Here is a 20000-nt window from a genome sequence, read left to right as displayed (position 1 = left end):
TTGGTTGGGATGCGGCTATGCCGCTGATGCAGTACACACTGGTACTCATTTTGCCGACCTCAGAAGGATGACAGGCTGAGTCAACCTCCTGGTGTATTAATTCAGCGGCCAACGGAGCTTAGAATTCAGGACCCGAGGATCCCAAGCCGCCAACCTAACCACTAAGCCAACACCAGGATTATTTCACAAACTGAGAATTACTAGATTATGGTAATTTTTCAAAAAAAAAATTTTTATATTGTTACGGCTGTGGAAATTTGCAATACACCATTAAGGGTCCTTAGATCAGTTATGACGCTAAGTTTATGTGCAGATAGTTCCCCATACCACCGTTGTTTAAAGGGAATTTGTGTGATTCATCGGCTGCGACTCTTTGAGATAGCCGTTTTTCTGTATTGGATTCTTTTTTTCTGTTTGGATTCTTCCTCTCTCCTGCCTGGGACGTCGTGTTTGGACTCTTCGGGCTCTGGATCGTCGTGTTTGGACTCTTCAGGCTCTGGATCGTCGTGTTTGGACTCTTCGGGCTCTGGATCGTCGTGTTTGGACTCGTCGGGCTCTGGATCGTCGAAGTGGGCTCTGGATCGTCAAAGGCTCGTCTCTCGGTCTGGGCGCCAAGTCGTGAGGGTTGCGAGCAGTGGTCCCGGGTCGAGGCGCGCACGAGAGGAGAGTGCCGGAGAGGGCTCGCCGACCATCACCCCTCGAGGGGGCAGGTAACCTGCTATGGTCTCGCGGGACCCGTTCGGTCTCCCAGGTCCCGTGTCATAAAGACCCAAGTGGTCCAGCCTGACCCCCTTGTCTGTGAGGGGGTCTTTTCTTTCCATTTCTTTTGCTTTTGTATGACTGCTGTGGCGCCGTGTCCCGATAAGTTAGACCTGTGTAAGTGACTGTACATTGCTTGTATTCGGTGGTAACGCTTTTCTTGTATATTGCATGATTCCTTGCTTGTGTTGTGTGTGCAATATGTGCTTTGTAATAAATGTCCTTGTGTGAAATGTATCCCATTCGTCATCTCTTTTCCCATTGAAAGTGCCATCTTGAATCGCGGATAAATTAGTAGTGGTTTTTGAACACCCAGGGTAAAGAAGAGAATCTGATCCATCGAGGTCGGCGATAACACCGCTCGGTTATCACTGTAGAACGGAATAGACTGCTTAAGCGGTTTGTGTCCTCGGCCGACCTGCGGCGAGGTACGATCGCCCGGTCGACTACTCGCGCAGGTACTTAGGTTGGTCGAATTTGGCGAGCAACCCTATCCTGCGCGGGTGGGCAATTGGCACGATCGTGGTGAGGTTATACCCCCACATGTGACTGGCTCCTGGCGGTAGTTCCAGGAGGGTCATGACTGAATTGTCCGTCCGGTGGGTGACGCGGTTGCGATTGGAGTTGCGCAATCGCTCGCACGCCTGGCGGACCAGAATTCGTAACAATATTGTTACGAATTTGGAATTCAATTGCACACAACATACAGGTTCCCTAAGTCAGCTATGTCGATAAGTGCATGTTCCCTAGATAGCTCACCTTCCATTGTTTAAATGTTTTGAAATCGATTAGATGCGCTGCGGATCGATTTAATAGTTAGGGAGCGAACAATGGAGACGTCCCTCCCCCTCTTCTGCGAAGAGGAAGAAGAACCCTACCATCCCGTGATGTCAACAACTCCCTCCCACCCGTGGTTGAGCGGGGGGGGGGTGGATCACGAGGGCATGAGTCATGCCGGGTGCGGGGGAGGGGGTGGGAAGGATAAAGGGGATATCCTTTCTTAGTTCATGGGCTAAGTACGTGGGAGTCCCGTGGTAGGGCTGAGTTCGTGGGCTGAGTTTGTGGGAGTCCCGTGGCAGAGTTCGTGAAGAGTCCCGTTCTGAGTCCCGTGTGCAGAGTTCGTGTGCTGAGTCCCATGGGAGGAGGAAGCTTTTTGCTTCAGAGAGAGCAGTCGTTCAGCAGGCCATAGGGTCCTGCTTGGCTTGCTTGGCTTGAAGCCTTCGGAAGCTTTTTGCTTCGGCTGGCTCAGTGAGCTTCGGCTGCTGCTTTGTTTTGGAAGGAACTTGAGCCAGTTGTTCGGCTCGAGCTGCGAGTGGAGGCTTCTTCCTCGTCTTCCTCTCCTTCCTCTTCTTCTTGGTTCGTGGAGCTTTTTGTTCTCCATTTTGTTTCCCGGCTTGGTGCGACGCATCGGCCTCTTCTTGGAGTTGGATCCTCGGGGAAGTGACGATCGACAGGAAGGATCGGCGCCTCGTCTCACCGGCACGTGTTGAGAAGCGCAGGAGGATTCGCGGGAGCTCGGAAAGGATCGCGGCGATTGGATCCAGCTCGCTCTCGCTGGAGCCCGGGTCTGGACAAGTTGAAGACCACACGAGGTGGAAAGGATCGAGTCAAGCTCTGAGTTTCAGCTCACCTGTCCTCCGAGCTGGAGCTCGTGATTAAAGGCCTCAGCCACCGTTTCTTGTGTGTGCGTACGTGTGTCCGTGAGCCCGTCTAATAAGTAGGAACTGCTGCTAAGTGTAAATGACTGTACATAATAAGTCGACGGTTGTAGTTCTTTTGTCGTGCTTTTGTTGCTTGTATAATTGCATAGGTGTTTTGCCTCATTTAATTGCATATGTGTTTCATTATAATAAATGTCCTTGTGTGAATGTAAACCTGCTCGTTGCATCCATTCCCTCATTGACTGAACATTTCGTGTGTTGGGAGTGAGAAAGCCGTTGGTTTGCCGTAATAGAGGGACATTTGGACCTATGGTTCTCAGCGATTACGCCGCTCAGAATCACGCACGGACAAGCTCGCCTCGGCGGTTTGTTCCATCGAGGGTGGAATACCCCGGTAGTTGGATCACGTGGGTATTTAGATAAATTGAATATTGGCAATCGACCCTACCCCACGTGATCTGCCGATTGGCGTATTTCGGTTCTTGTACAAGGATCCGTCGCTCGGAGTTATCCCGACGGCGATCTATATTCCGGGCGATCGGTCGGGCCGACTCGACTTGCAGCTCCGTTCAGAGCGTCGGTTGGCGGCTGACCCTGGCCAGTAACAATATATATATATATATATATATATATATATATATATATATATATATATATATATATATATATATATATATATATATATATATATATATATATATATATATATATATATATATATATATATATATATATATATATATATATATATATATATATATATATACGAGCATATACCCGTGCTCCGTACGGAGTTGAATGGGTGGCAAAAGGTGGATGAGGCATAATAGTTAATGTTATGGGAAGCTGGGGAGGGTATCATTAGGCATGTGATGCACTATGGGTACCTGTCCTTACTTTTCTAAAGGACCTCCCTGTAGATGACATTTTGGGTGAGTGTCTTGTTGCTGAACAGTCCTTGTGAGGAATTATTGTCTACTTTGATAGATATATAGGAGTAACCTCTTGCACGTGAAAATGCAACATATAGTTGGCCATGGGAGAACACGGGGGCTGGGAGGTATATTCCGAGTTTGTCAAATGTTTGTCCCTGGGTTTGTTTATGGTCATCGAGTATGCGAGTCTGACTGGAAAGTGCATCTTCTGCAGTGTGACTGGAAGGTTAGTGTCTGATGGGGCAAGTTTAACATGATATAGGCCGAGCCCTAGACTGAACAGGAGCAGTGGAGGGTGACCGAGAATCAGAATTCAAATTTCAATGAACGACACTTTTTGGCGCACATCCGACGATCGAACACCGCTTGGATGCTTTAATTTGAAGATCACACATGCAAGACAGAACACAGGTAACGATGGCGGTTGATATTGACAATAATGTAATGAACGGCAGTTGTTTGGGTGCATCCGACGATCGAACACCTCTTTAATTTGAATAGTTAACACGCACACATTCAAGGTACAGAATCTATTGTCGGACACCGCGCTTTCGAAGAACAAAGAAAAGAAGAGAATCCGAGCAATGAAGGGATGACCTCATACCCGTTCCTTGGTTCCCCCTACCTTCAGATTATAGCCTTTGATGTTATCTGGACGTAGGCCTATTGCAACTTATTTTCGGGTGTTTTTAATATGTACGTTGGATTTCGGACAAAAATTGACAGTCTAAGAGGGCGTGTTCAGTCCGGGAAGTACATTGGATTTCAAACACAAATTGACAGTCTAAGAGGGCGTGTTCAGTCCGGGACGTACATTGGATTTCAGACACAAATTGACAGTCTAAGAGGGCGTGTTCAGTCTGGGAAGTACATTGGATTTCAGACACAAATTTGCAGTCCAAGAGGGCGTGTTCAGTCTGGGAAAGAGCCAATCGGGGTACATCATGTTGGCAGAGCTCTGGCGCTCATCGTTCCCCTCCTTCCATGCTGATTTATAAAACATAACAACCATTGCTGATGTTCTGAGCTGTACTATTTATTATCAGTTGTGTTTATGTTCAGTGTTTGATGCAATGAGTACTCCCTTACTCAAGTTCATATTTTTGGATAGATGGCAGCACTTACCGGAGAGCAGTTCAGCAATGGCGACCGAACGGGAATAAATGCGGCCGTCGATGGGTTGAAAATCTTGTTGAAGCCACGTTGTCATCCAATTCCAGCTGAGAAATTTAGTGCATCGTCTTCGTCACATTAAGAAACCCTAGTATATGGGAAATGAGCACATTCCTGCCAGCGGTTTCAGAGGAGAAACGTCAAATTACCCGCAGACGTTAACAGAAATAATTTTTTTTTAAAATACAATGTTTCTTGTTACATTTTTTGTGTCAAATTCACCTTCTGAGGTAGTCAGCATGTGCAGAAGAGGGTTTTACATTGCAGACGCTGTTTTCGAGGAGTGGCATTACGCCTCTCAGCGGTGACGGTCTGTCGACCACAGACGTAATGACGTCAGCGAATGATCGATGATGTCATGACGGAATTACGCCTCTCAGCGGTGACGTCACACGTCGCCATGCAAACGAATGTAAAAATTAGAAAATCACCAAAAATTCCCAAACCTGTCCGTCTGGCGCGATCTCACAGAGTCCATGCTGTTCATTAGACCACAGAGCACCCGCATGCCGAAAGTGGCGACAATCTGTCTGGCAGTTTTGGAGAAGATACGTCAAATTACGCGCAGACGTTAACAGAAGTAATATATATATATATATATATATATATATATATATATATATATATATATATATATATATGTTGTTCGGTGGAAGGGGTGAGGGATCCACATGTGATTGTTGTTAAAAGATTGCATGGTCCGTGTGATGCGTAGCATAGATTTACTTTTTTAAAGAGAGGAGATGTCAGAGTAAGCCGTCTTGTTAAATGTGTGACACTGTGGAGGCAGCGTATGTAATTTATAGACTCGAGCTTGGAGTAAGATTGTATGTGTAAAAACCTCTCCGTAAAGCGGGCGGGGCCAGGTGAAGAGTTGCGGCCACAAAAAGGCACAATGGAAATGCTTTGCGCTTCAATGGACCAGTAACGAATTGTTTGGCTGTTGTGAGCAAGCCATGTCAGCGAAGTGGGAAACGGAGAGCAGGTATGCCAAATCCTACCGACAACACCAGACTGCGATATAAGCAGCCTTACAGCTGCGGAAACATTCTGGACGAGGGAGTTTGGGGGGGGGATAGGATGAATGCTGGGCAAAGAGCACCACCCCCATCCTGAGCAGTTATCAATGAGGACCAACTGTGGGCAGTGCTGGGGGGTAAAAACTGGCATGTACATGCGCATGCTCTGGATCTCTTGCACTCTTGCCTTGTTCGTCTCACTGGCTCTCTTTGTCTCCCACTCTTTTGTCTTTGCCACAGACCAAGGAGGCGCACAGTGCCTTTGTGATGGGTGCCCAGATCCAGAACAAGCAAGGCCAGTGTAACCACTAGACAAACGAGGCGGTCGTCTGGAGCTGCAAAATTTGGAGGGTGGCAAAAACCTGAATGAATTAATTATTCATGAAATTACATAAGTTAACAAGCAGACTTCAGCAGTGGGAAATGAAAAGTCTGATATACTGTTGTGGGGCCGGGTCTCGGTGGTGAGCACGACTGCAAGGGGGAGCAGTAGAGTTGGCTCCACCGACCACCCGGAATTTAGGTCGTACCTTTCAGATAAATCCGAAAGGTCACGGGTCCCTTATCGGACTGTAGATCGCCAATAGGTCGACCACGTTGGGTAGGGTCAACTGCCAATTTCAATATACCTAATTACCCACGTCGTCAAACTACCGGGGAAATTCACCCTCGGCAGGATCTGCGCAATCCGGGCCGTTACCGAGCCGGATCCGAGTCATACCCCGAGCGGAGAGTACCAGAACCCTGCCAGCCAATTGCACGATTACGGCAACAATGAGGCCTCCTAATTCCCGTTCGCAGCGCGGCAAACCAATGATAGAAAGGACAAAGACGAGCTGGGACATTCAACAATAGGGAATTTATTTACAATAATGGGCAAAAACGGGGAAGGGAGACAAAGAGCAGATTACAACCGAATATATTCCAATGTACAATAACGCAAGCACTTAATGATTCTACTTAACAGACGGGGCCCACGGACACACACACGCACACTCACACACACACACACACACACACACACACACACACACACACACACACACACAGACACAGACACAGACACAGACACACACACACACACACACACCAATTCTGTCAGGCATATAAGCCACAGTCGTGTGTCTGAGCCACCAATTTGTGTCTAAATTTCTCGTCGACTTTCTCATCCCTGACCCGCTCAGCAGCATGACGATGTTGAAGTTCTGCGACTGTTACACTGGTATCCATTAAGCGGAAGTGGAAGTCAGACCTGATGGGGAACAACTGGTCCCCTCAAATCCAAATTGAAACAAATTGGGTTTAAAGTAATTTTAAATTGAAAGTTAAAAATAAATCATCACAAAAAGCACGATGGAGAGAAACCCCCCATTTGCACTTGGAGAGCAACCCTGGTAGAGGGCAAAAAGTGGTCTGGAGAGCAATCCCAACCCCTGTGGTGGAGGGACACATTTAGACAGGCCCTGTGAGAGATGGAAATAGAGGGCTCGGTCAAGGGTGCAGTGGAGCGTTGCCTCCCCTACCCAGTTGCTAGGAGCCACCCAGTGGCCCTGAGCCCTCCACTATCCCAGTGCCAAGCAGTAGTAGGCCGGCATCACCACTGCTGCTCGACTTTAGCCAACAATTGACGGCCATGATGGCAATGCTCCAGAGAATGGGAGCAAATATAATGGGCAAAATGGAGGCTGGCCAACCCAAGCTGAAAGGCAATAGAGGCTGGCCAACCCAAGCTGAAGAACAAGCTGGCCAAGCCATATCAATCAACTTGGCTGACATGAGGGCCATGGATCTCAGGATAGTGGCCAGCCAAGTCAGGGTTGTGGAAAATCGCACCAAGTTGAGGGAAGTGTACAGAAAATAGATAGATAGAATAGAGCCAGATAAATTAGAAGAAGAGATAATCGAGAGCATGGAGAAAATAATTAATTAAAAGAGGAGACAGAAACAGGTAGCTCCAGTATTGAGGCTAGGGGAAATAAAAAAGGAGTGAAGAGATAAACAATAAAAAGATATCGTGCAGAGCACGATACTTGCAAAATCCACCCCTCCACCCCCCACCTCTCCAAAGGTTGTCATGGATACATCAAATTGTCCATTTCATTCAGATTAAAATTGACAATATTAATCAAAGCTCAGGTCAATCGGATGAAAATTGATTATTTTTCAGATTGAAATTTGATGATTTTTAGAAGTTTGACCTTTGACATTTTGACCTCAAAACTAGTTGGTTTCCAAATTCAGTGATGCACTATGCAATTGCTACTTAATTTTCAGGTTAATCAGATGAAAAATAACGATTTTTCAGATGAAATTTGATGATTTTAGAAGTTTTACCATGAGTTTACCTTTGACATTTTGATCTCAAAAATAGTTGGTTTCCCAATTCAGTGATGTACTATAAAATTGCTGTTTAATTTTCAAGCCAATTGGATGAAAACGGAAGACTTTTTCAGATAAAAATTGATGATTTTATAAGTTTGACCTTGAATTGACCTTTGACCTTTTGACCTCAAAAATAGTTGGTTTCCCAATTCAGTGATGCAACATGCAAATCTTGTTCAAATTTCAAGTCAATCGGAAGAAAAATGACTATTTTATAACTTTGACCTCAAAATCAAAAGGCTTCTCAGTTGAGACTACCCCTACAACTTGGTAAAATTTCATGACGATCGGTTTCGAATTGTGACCTGCAGGTGATAAACAGACAGAATAACGAAATCGACTGACCAATATACTTTAAAAATCTTCGATTTTGCTCGTAAAAAAGAAAGAAGAGAATGAGAGTGGATAGGTTGAGGGAATAAGGTAGCAGGAAAAAAAGTAAACTGTGGCTGAGATGGGAGGATTGTGTGAGGAGGAATATCAATAAAATAGTGCTGGTTGGAGAATGGAGAGAGTTTGATGAGGACAGAAGGAGGGTGGAGGAGTATCATGGTCAAGGCAGGACAGAAGCACAGTGCCATCGGACCCCACCTCTCCTATAAAAGGGAAGAGGAGGAGAAGGATTGTGTGAAGGAAGTTTGAAATGAGTGGTGAGAATAGCACTCCCTAGTGGAAGGAATCTCCATCTCAGAGTAAGGTTGGGGGGGAAGGGGGGGAGTCAAATGATTCGAAAAATGAAGGCTGCCACGGTGCTGGGTAACAATGGCAAGAAAATAAAATGTGTGCAAATATGTATTTAAGGGCTAGAAGTGTGGCCCAAGTGTGAGCCATAGTTTGGTGTAAGATTTACTCAGGCCCTGAGCGCCTTGAGCAACAGAGGCCACAGTATGTCGGAAGGGCATGAGTGATTTCTACATTTTTGTTGTTTTCGGTCTGAGTACAGATAAGGAAAGTGGTGGACCTGAGGTGGAATGTGTCAAGGAGTACCCAGCAAGGGTGCCAGAGAAGCCATCACATTTTGGTTGGAGTGTGGTAGCACTCAGGGTGGTCTCAGGAACTTGGTGGTGCCACATTGTTGAGCAGGCGAAGTGGGTCACCTTGTCCAGCCACGAGATTGTGCTGGAGCACAGGAAAGCAAAATTTAGGGCCAGCTCCAAAATATGCCTGGTGTTCGTTTAATGGTTAGGGTGGCGGGCTTTGGATCCTAGGGTCCTGAGTTCAAATCCCGTTCAGCTGTTGAATTAATACCAGGTGGGGTTAACTCGGCCTGTCATCCTTCCGAGGTCGGCAAAATGAGTGACAGCTTGCTGGTATACTGTGTCGGAGTGGCGACCCGTCCAGGATTGTGCCCAATAACAAGGAGACTGCTTAAACAGCACCAACGCTCTGCACAAAGTATGGTCCCAACCTCCTCTCCTCCTCCCAAATTCGAGAATGGCACCAGCAACAGGTAAAATGGTTGTTGGAGCCACAATGGAAGGGTTTTTTTTGTGTATAACGTCCAGGCTTATGGAAGAGCAAGAACACACAGCGGAACAAGACAAAACAGAACAAAAGGAACCGCAGAAAGCGGGGGGGGGTGACAGCAGGGCCGAGAGACAAAATAGATGGAGACAGCCAGTCAAGGAATGTGGTTAAGAATGAGGGGTAGGGGAAAATGCAGGGGGTGGACAAGATGGATACAGGAGCAAACTCTCAGGAAGGAAAAACTGGAAATTTGGAGGGGTGGAGGGTGGGGGGTTTAACGGGGGTAGAAATGATCATGTTTTTGGATGAGGGGTGATCTGAGATGATGATTAACAGCTGTCTTGAAAATCTGTATGGAAGAATTACATTGAAGATAATGTGGAAGTTGGTTCCACAGGCTGGAAAAAAGAGGAACGAATGAGTGGAGGTGAGCTGTGATCCTGAATTTTGGGAGTTTCACCAGAAGGGGGTTGATGGTGCACCGCATGCTCTTTGCAGAAACATGGGGGGAACAGAGCACAGAAAGAGCAGAGGGTGCAAGACCAAAAATGGGCAGTAGAAGACAGAACGACCATCGACTTGTCTGCAATGGGAAAGTGTCTGCGATTGGGTGATGATCTGAGATAGTGATGATCTGAGATGGTGATGAACATTTGTTCAAAGTAAAATGAAAAGGTGTTTTTTAATGTAATTTTTCAAAGGTTGCGGCCGCTGGAAAGAATAGGGATGGGGTGGATGGCTTTTGCGAGGACCCATCGAGTCCCAAATTGTAAGTGAAGGGTGAGAATCCCCATCGGGCCACTCCACGGGTGGGCCAGGTGGGGCCACGTAACTCCAACTTTTGAGTCAACACATGTGCCTGTGCTTCCTTTCCGGGAGGGGAAAAGATACATTGGGAGAGATCGAGTCGGTGGGATTAATGGAACCAGATTGGAAATAGAGTTGGGATGGATTTGGGTAGAGCCAGCCATCTTGCCTGCTGTCGGCTGCACGAACAACCACCTACATAACCCACCTATGAGCCAGTTATCATTATTGCTTTCACCTGGAAGTTGATGCCAGATGCTGAACATGATTGTTTTGCCCGCTAGATAGGCCAATAAAGAATAAACTGGAGGAGCTGCCACGAGGGGAATGAACAGAATAAAGAATGTAATTCCCCTCCTTGGAGCCACTACCCTTCCTCGGAGCCACTACCCCGAATAAATAGTTGTTGAATTTCTGATTTTGATAGAGCATAAGTACTGTGTATAGTGAGAGGATGGATATAAATTATTTCACACCTAGATGAGGGAAATGAACTTTTTGATGCATTGAATGTGGGTTCCAGAAGGAGGAGAGTTGTGTGTTTGATAAATGGCCAACCTGACGCTATCCTTACCGCAGACTCGGGGATGAATCTTCCATAGAGAAGGGGGCAGTGTTATAGATCCAGTCTTGAGGTTAAATGGGGGATAGATTGGAATAGTTATTTCATAGCACAGGTTAGTGTGAGTGTGGTGCAATTGCTGGAAATGATAACGCATCTCAAGCACGTGTTTAGAAAGACTTCGTCTCCCCCACCCGGGTGTCTCTATCTACACTCCACCTTTCCCCTCTCTACATATTATTGAGCCTTCCCCATCAATTATCTGTCCTTATTTCGAGTTTCTTTTTTACATAAACAGCCAATTGATGTGGCCCAAGAGCGCGATTGTGGGGTCAGCGCAAGGACATGAGATGTGCCAGATACATGCCCATATTTGGGTATTTATCAGGCTCAAGGCCATCGGGCTGGTAAGCATGCCCCTAAAACACCATCTGTCAAAAGTGTGGAATTTTCCTGACGTGCTAGCTAATGGGCAAGTGCCATCAATCACCATCTGTCAGGCTGTGTCAGCCAATGGAAGTGTGCCACAAATGATGCAATCGGACATTATAAAAGCATGCACACCGCATGTGCATTTGGTCGTTGGTTATGGGTTAGCTTGCTCATTGTTGGCTTGTGGTTCTTCGATGCTTCTTTAGTCCTTCATGGTTCTGTATTCTTTGTGGTTCGTGCTTTGTTGAGTGGCCCAAGGTGGAGAACATGGCGTATGGGTTGCTGGGGGTTCATGCAATCCTTGGGTCATGATTTTATGAGTTCCAGAGAGGAACACTATGAGGACAAGCCTCGCACTTGAGACCCTTTATAGAGAGAGTAGCGACAACTAACGATTTGACGCCATTTTGAGTCCATTCAGTGCAGTGCGTGTGCGGAGCCGCCGTATGGCGCTAGTGCATTGAACCGTGTATTCCATTTTGTTCTCTATGTATGAGAGATGGGAATGGTCTTTTCCATGTTGATAATGGACAAATTATGTGAAGATGACAAAATAGAAGATTTATGACAACTAAGAGCCATATGATAAAGAAGAAATTCACAGAGCTGGTTGTGATTTAACAGTCACAGACATTTAGAACCATGACAAAGAAGGAATAAACGAGACAAGTCCACGTGCTGCTTATTTCAGCCTCATTTTAATTTCAGGGAGGCGAGAGCGAGACTCGAACTCTCACCTCCCTGTTTATACATGTACAATACAATGTTAAGAGTTATCTTTGTATTTCTGCAGTTGCTTGACCTTGTTTATCGTGTGTGGGTATATATTTGTGTTTGTTTAATTTTCATATTTAAATTATTAATCTAAACTTTGCTGCATGTTGCAGATCATATATTAATCCCACCAAAAATAAAGTAGCCCACCCCACCTGGCCCCCTCATTCCCTGTTTCCCTCATTTCCCTTATGTTTCCCTCATGTTTTCCTCATTCCCTGAAGGTAAAAGCCAGTACCGACCATTCTGCACTCCGAAGTTAGATGGGCTCCCTTCTCTGCTTCTATAGGGTGTCGACCTGTTTAGTATCCTGAGATCTGGCAGTCTACATCCACACCAATATATTTTAAATCTTTGGTACAACCTACTCTTAAAAGTTAGGGTTAGGGTTAGATTTAGGTTTAGGGTCAGGTTTAGGGTTGGGGTTATGGTCAGAATTAGGGTTAGTGTTGACCCTAACCCTGCCTTTGAAGAGTGGGCCGTGTTAGCCCATTCTCCATTCATTCGTCTTTGCTTTGACTTTGGTTTGACTTTGACTTTGAGTCCGAGTCTGACTTTGGAGACATGATCTAGACCCTATATTAATTGATCGAGCTCGAAGACTCTAACTCAAACTTAATTTTAAATAAAGATGCCTTCCCCTTCAAATGCTAATTAATCCACGAGCAATAGATAACAAGCCTGGAAAGCCAAAGCAAAGGCCAGTCTCACACGCAGCACACAAATATACGCATATGGGACCATTACCATCATCACACCGACCTGGCAGAGAACTGACGAAGAAGTTGCTTTCCATCCAACACGACTGACTCTGTTCTCCCAGATTTTCCGTCTTTTAGCATCTGATGGACATCTATACATCTTGAATCCCTTCTCCGTTCTATCTGTGCACCCAAAGGTGCAGCAACCTGTCATTTTGTCGTAAAATCGATGTAAAACATGAATGAGAACCCGCTGCGTACAGCGGCAACGTTAAAACGCTGACCGATATGCGTCCGATCCTGTCCGCGATGGACTCAAAATGGCTCCACGCAATCACGTGACTAGATTTTTCCGGACCCTCTATGTCGCTACTCTCTCTATAAAGGGACTCTACCTCGCACCAGACTGCAGCATGCCAAATGGGACCCCAACAGCCGACTGGGTCAAGGAGCGTGTCTACCAGTTCATGCGTGTTCAAGGAGCACCGACACCGTTCACGAGCAGAGTGCATTCACTTGGGTGCACAGGTTTTCTCTCTTTGTCTCGTCATCTCCTTTCTCTGTCCCAAGTCCCACCAAAGTGAAAGAGCTAAGGTGAATGTGTTAATGCCGTCATAGTTCCTGGGGCACGTTGGGTTAATTTATTATTGTTACCATCTGTGATCGCCTTTTCCTCTCCTTTACTCCCCATAATAAGTTCCCGTTTTGATGAAACCTTGTGTAGTTATCAACAGTGGGCTTGATAGCATTTCGTGAAATTGGCTTATTAACCCGTTAAACGGGAAAATTGGGTTCGCACAAAAGCATAACAAATGTGGATCGCTGGCAAAGCTTCGCTTCTTCTTCGTCTTCTTTCGGCTGTTCCCGTTAGGGGTGGCCACAGCGGATCATCCGTATGATGCGCATAGTGATTTGGCACATGTTTTACACCGGATGCCCTTCCTGACGCAACCCTGGTCGCCTCTTACGACACAGGGATATGGTACACCTATTTTAACCGGGGTATACACCGGCCCAGTATACTGGTACTCATTTCGCCGACCTCGGAAGGATGACAGGCTGAGTCAACCCCCTGGTGTATTAATTCAGTGGCCCAACGGGGCTTGAACTCAGGACCTTTTGGATCCCAAGCCGCTGCCCTAACCACTGCGCCAACACCAGGCTCAAGCTGACAAAGCTTCGCTCAGCTGTGGAAACAAAATGGTGAATGGCACTAACACTGACATTGCATGTGCTCCCTTTCATCAACAAAAGTGGGCACTTACAAAAATGTGAGGTCACTTCCTGAGTGACAGAGAAATAAATACACAGAGCTTTTATATATTTAGACATATTGAAATCATTGAAAACAGTCTTGTGTGTATATTATTATTATTATTATTATTATTATTATTATTATTATTATTATTATAAATGAGAAGCACCTGCTCCCTACAGGAGCGACCAGGAGGGGGATCATCTTTATGCTTTATGATTAGTAATACCATAGCAATGTAACGCCCTATGCGCTATGTTGTTCTAAGCATTCAACAAGTTATTCTGACACATCCCTTTATATGGGTGGTGTATAGGCAACAGAGTGCTCCCTCAATCGCTCCCGCAAATTAAAATAACCTCGGTTATGTATTTGAAGCAAAAACATGCATACTACTTATGCGCATGTATAAGGCATCATGGTTGTATAGCTTGGATAATTCCAATTGCACCCTCTCCCCCCAGAGGAAGAAAATGCCAAGATGGATGGGAATTTTTTTTTCAAAACTTCATCGAATCAAATGAAATTTGCACCGGCACAATTTCAGTGCCCTCATTAATCCCTGATAATTTCAGCTTCCTTGGTGAAATCCTCATGGAGAAGTACATGAAACATGCATACATACATCATACTTTCCCTCCATTATATATAAAGTATAAAAGCCCATCAAAAATGATGGGTTGGAGTTATTTTCCTTGAAATATTCAAGGAGACTGGAACATATGATGTTTTCTAGCAAGAAAAAGCATTACCATATTTTAAAACACTACATGTACAAATGTGACCGTATTTTTTTTTTTATCTTACAGGACGTTTCATTTTGATGGTGCAGCCTCATGAGCCTGCGAAAGCCTGAAGCCTCGGTCGAGCGTCAGTGGTGTGCTTCTATCTTCTTTATTTATTAGACATCCTACAGAAGTAAATGAACACTCGTTTTACTCTGTGTGCATTGCATATCACATGCAGCGAATTTCATCTCCCTGTGCCTTGCATTTATTATTATTTTAAAAAACGCTTTTGTGCATCGCCCTCAAGGCTTGGTTTGCAAGTCACCGTCTAGAATTCTAATCGAAGAGACATAATTACTCTTTCATGTAAAAATGTTTTTCGAGTTGTTTTCTATCCTCAGAAATAGATCATAGTGACCACAGTCATGTCAAAAGATTGGCCTTTAAAACCCATCTCAAATCATCATTATGAAGGGGGACAGACAAATACACAAATACACACTATGGTTTATCTCGGTAGAAGAGAGATGACCAGCCTTTATAAATGAGCATGTAACAAACTGGTTAAGTAAATAACAAAACCGGTGTCATTTATTTTATAGTATCAATCAATACTTTGTGTCGCCTTCCTTTACCTTCTTGAGTGACATCGATCTCTTACCCATGCTTCCTGTATACGACTGAAGAACTCTTGCAGGAATATAATGCCAAACATCCTGTCGTATATTCCACAGTTCTGAATGGTTAGCTGTGTTTATCTTGTTCTTCTCTGTTTCCAGGTAATCCCATGTGGCCTCGATGTGACTCATGTCCAGATTCTGGGATGGTCATTCTAAAACTTTGAGCACATGAGCTGGAATCTTGTTCTCCAAGTATTCTACGATATTGGAAGTGTGTTTTGGATCATTATCTTCTTGGAAAATTAATCCTCTTCCGATTACACGATTTCCACTTGGAACTGCATAGTGTTTCAGTATCTGCTTGAAGTTCTATTTTGTTAGCATCCCATTGATTTTACCAAGTTTTCTTGCACCAAAAGCTGAGATACAACCCCAGACAATCAGAGCCTCTTCTGTGTTTAAGAGTACGCTGCAAACATTGCATGTCGTAACGTTCTTCAGGTCTTCAGCGTAGGAATCGGCATCTCTTAGATCCAAAAATTTCAAACTTTGATTCATCAAAGTACAGTACCCGATTCCATTGTTCAGTCGCCCAATATTGGTGTTTCCTTGCAAATTTCAGTCTTTTCACCTTATTCTGTGGTTTCTTTGCCACAACTCTGCCATGGAGACCTCCTGCAATCAGTCTTTGGCACACAGTGCTGGATGAGATGTTAGGTTGGTGGTCACTCCTTGTCACGTATCTTTAAAGCAATATTTGCTGAAATTGTAAACAATAGCCAAGCGGTGTGCCACAGAAATCATGCAATTGCTTATCTCATAAAGGTCGTCAAGTAAAGACAAAAAAAACCATAAGAATATTCTCATCAGGCCTTTACAATGCAGATGGCAAGAAATGCTGTTTTCTTTCCTATCAAAAAGTGATATCTTTTCGAACAACATTTTTTGTAAGGTGGTATATCAGGTATAAATGTTTGTACAGAATCGTTGTATAATGTGACAGACCACGATTTGTGTATATGTAGACCTGTTTTTGGCCTTGCATGTCATGTTTATGGTCGTCTTGACAACCATCAGGCCTTTTCAAAAATGTGGGCTCTTTATCTATTTCATTCTCTTGTAATTCAATGAACTCACTTATAACCATAGCTCGGAGCGAAGAGGAGGGAAATAGCATCACGTAATTTAGAAAATGGTTCTTGAACGAGCGTAGGAAGAGAAAACGGTGGGTGGATGGAAATGACAAATGGTTTAATAGACAGGTAATAAGGATCCATTTTTAGCTCACCTGGTACGTTCCGGGGAGCTTATGGGATGGCGAGTCATCCATTCATCAGTCCGTCCGTCCCTCCGTCCAGAAATACTTGCAACTTATTCTCTGAAACTACACATACGATTTTGATGACACCACCACAACCTTCATCACCGTGTATCTACCAAAGTTTGTTCATGGCATGTAAAAAAAATCGGGTCCGAAGGGGATTTACGGGGTTGCCCCCCAAAATTGATATTTGTTTTCTTCTCAGAAACCACGCATGCAATTCTGATGAGACTTCAGCACAACCTTCATCAACTGTGATGTACCAGAGCTTGTTCGTGGCATTGAAAGTAATCGGGGTCTGAGGGGGTCTACAGAGGGAGTTTACGGAGGGTTGTTCCCCGAAAGAGGTATTTGCTTTCTTCTCAGAAATGACACACAATTCTGATGAAACTTGACGACAACCTTCATCACCCACGATGTACCAAAGTTTGTTCATGACGAGAAAAATCGAGTTCTTCGAGAATGTAAGGGGTGTTTTGTCCCCCCAAAATATGTATTTGCTTTCTTCTCTGAAACTACACATACAATTTCAATGAAACTTGAGCACAACCTTCACCACCCATGATGTACCAAAGTTTGTTCATAACATTAGAAAAATCAGGGTCTAAGAGGGTGTAAGGGGAGTTTGCCCCCAAAAGAGGTGTTTGCTTTCTTCTGAGAAATTACACACACAATTCTGATGAAACGTGACCACCACCTTCACCCTCCGTTTACTCAGCAAGAATTTTCATATTGGACAAGTTCTTCCGTCCTGAATGGTTTGAAGAAAACGCAAACTCGAACAATGCTGTAAAGGAATGGAACCACTGGTACAAGACATTCGACAACTTCTTGAGAGCAATTGAGCATCACAGACCAGAGAAGCTAAGTATGCTCGTAAATGATGTTGCTCCAAGTGTGTATGAGTATATCGCTGACTGTGAAGACTAGGACACTACGATAGAGACCTTACGAACAAGTATGTAAGACCGAAGAATGAAGTCTATGCATGGCACCTATTTGCGAGTCATCGACAACAACTGGGTAAAACCCTTGATGAATTGCTGCAGGCATTGAAGCATTTTAGTGGAGACTGTAATTACAAAGCAGTGACTGCTGAGAAATGAAAGGAGTCCATCTGGGATGCCTTCAGAAGTGGATTGCAGTCTCGTGTCATTCGCCAACGGCTCGAGAATAAAACGTTGGATCTCACGACAGCTCTTGACCAGGCTCGGGCTCTTGATCAAGCACAGTGTTCCGAGATATATAACCTATATATCTATAGCACCTATAACATATATAATATATAACGATAGCACCTATAATACCCCTGAACCCCATCACAACTTCTTCGGTCAATAAACCTACGGCTGAAGCCAAAACAAGGACTTATCAACCTATTCCTCCAGATATCTCTCAAGTAGTCGCCACCGCTTGAAAGCAACAGAAGTGCTTTTTCGGCCGGGAATTTTGACATCCTCAATGAGTTTGTCCCACTCGGGCGGGATTCCGTGTGTAATAAGTGCAAGAAAACGGGACATTTCGCTTCGGTATGTAGATCGTATGGGCTGGGGACTGCAGCTATATTCCACACCCCAACCCGAGCTACGATGTCCGCTGCGTTAGTAGGAAATCTTTCTTAGGCAACAGTTAACGTGCTTGTGAATGATAACGAGTGTGGAGCACTTTTGGATACTGGCAACTCAGAAAGTTTTGTGTGCAAGAGGCTGCTGAATGCATACAAACTTTGTGTGCACCCATGGGCAAATAGAGTATCAATGGCATCTACCTGGCATCTACCTACCTACAATAACATCTATAGAGTATCAATGGTCGACTAGAATAGCTCGATATTGTTTAGCGATCCTTGAGCTGAAGAGCTGTGCATACCACGACGTTTGACTCTCCATCTTACCTGACTTTTGTGGTGATGTAATCCTCGGCCAAGATTTCATGAGACATCATGAAAGTGTAATTGTGCAGTTTGGGGGAGATAAACCACCGCACTCTGTCCTGTGTGCTAGCTACCCTCCATACCACATCCACCACTTTTCACCAATCTCACTCCCAACTGTAAGCCAATTGCTGTTAGATCATGAAAGTACAGTGCACCAGACAGCTGTTTCATCGAGTCAGAAACAACAAGGTTGCTCGAAGAGGGTATCATCGAGCCCAGCACCTCGCCCTGGTAAGCTCAACTTGTAGTTACAACGAATGAGCGACAAAAAAGGCAGATGGTGATTGATTATTCGCAGACAGTCAACCGCTCCACGCAACTCGATGCCTACCCACTACCAAAGATAAATGATTTGGTCAACAAGGTAGCGCAGTATCAACTATACAGTACTATCGACCTGAAGTCCGCTTAACACCAGGTCCCTATTAGAGATGAAGACAAACCGTATACTGCCTTTGAGGCATGTGGGCAGTTGTATCAATTTTGCACAATTCCATTCGAGGTGAAAAATGGAGTCGCCTGTTTTCCAACGGGTGATGGAACAGTTTATTGCTGATAACGGACTTACTGATACCTATGCTTACCTGGATAACAGTACTGTCTGTGGCAAAAGTAAGGAACAGCATGACACTAATCTTCACAAATTTCTCGAGGCTGCCAAGAAGTTAAACCTCACCTTCAACCCTGATAAATGATCGTTCTCTGTAGCCTCAATTGGTCTCTTGGGAAAAACAATTTCGAATGGGTTAATTAGGCCCGACCCAGAGAGACTTCGGCCACTTCGTGACTTTCCCCTTCTTGTGGATAAAGGGGTCTCTGCAACGAGCACTGGGTTACATTTTCGTACTACTCTCAGTTGATTGTAAACTACTCAAAGAAGGTTGGCCCCCTTGTTCAGGTTGGTTCTTTTCCTATGTCTAATGCAGCCCAACAAGCTTCCAATTATATAAAAGCAGAGGCGGAGAAATCAGTGGTTAATTCTATTGATGAATCCGTTCCATTTATTGTTGAGACAGATGCTTCTGACATTGCGATAGCTGCCACTCTTAACCAAGCCGGGAGACCAGTGGCATTTTCTCTCAGACACTGAATGCGAGTGAAAGCAAATATTCTTCAGTGCAGATAGAGGCATGTGCCATTGTTGAATCGTTGCGCAAGTGGCGTCTATCTGACTTGGCACCATTTCATCCTGATCACTGATCAGAAGTCTGTAGCCTTCACGTTCAACTCCAAGCAATTGGGAAAGATCAAGGATGATGAAACACAAAGATGGAGGATTGAACTTGCCTGCTACAACTTCGATATAAAGTTCTGATCTAGGAGGGAGAACACAGTGGCAGACACATTATCCAGAGCATACTGCTCGGCAATCAGTACAGATACCTGAATCAAACTGCACAATTCTCTCTGCCACCCCGGCATTACAAGGATGGTACATTTCATAAGTTTTTGCATAGATCGTCCTTGG

At 44.8% G+C, this 20000-nt stretch overlaps 1 pseudogene across 1 annotated transcript in view; it reads left to right on the top strand.

The window, feature by feature from the left end:
• Positions 1-20000, top strand: part of LOC147030986 (uncharacterized) — a 45037-nt pseudogene that overhangs the window by 23566 nt on the left and 1471 nt on the right. Inside the window, exon 3 of the transcript XR_015056610.1 lies at positions 14737-20000. This exon is cut by the window's right edge and continues 1471 nt beyond it. The product of XR_015056610.1 is annotated as an uncharacterized LOC147030986 (transcript). The remainder of the gene's footprint in view (positions 1-14736) is intronic.

This window comes from Eptatretus burgeri, chromosome 3 (genome assembly GCF_056783735.1).
Source record: "Eptatretus burgeri isolate ZD-2024b chromosome 3, Ebu_testis_v1, whole genome shotgun sequence".
Lineage (NCBI taxonomy): Eukaryota > Metazoa > Chordata > Myxini > Myxiniformes > Myxinidae > Eptatretus > Eptatretus burgeri.
The sequence above is the reverse complement of the archived record's forward strand: the minus strand, read 5'-3'. Positions and strand labels throughout refer to the sequence as shown.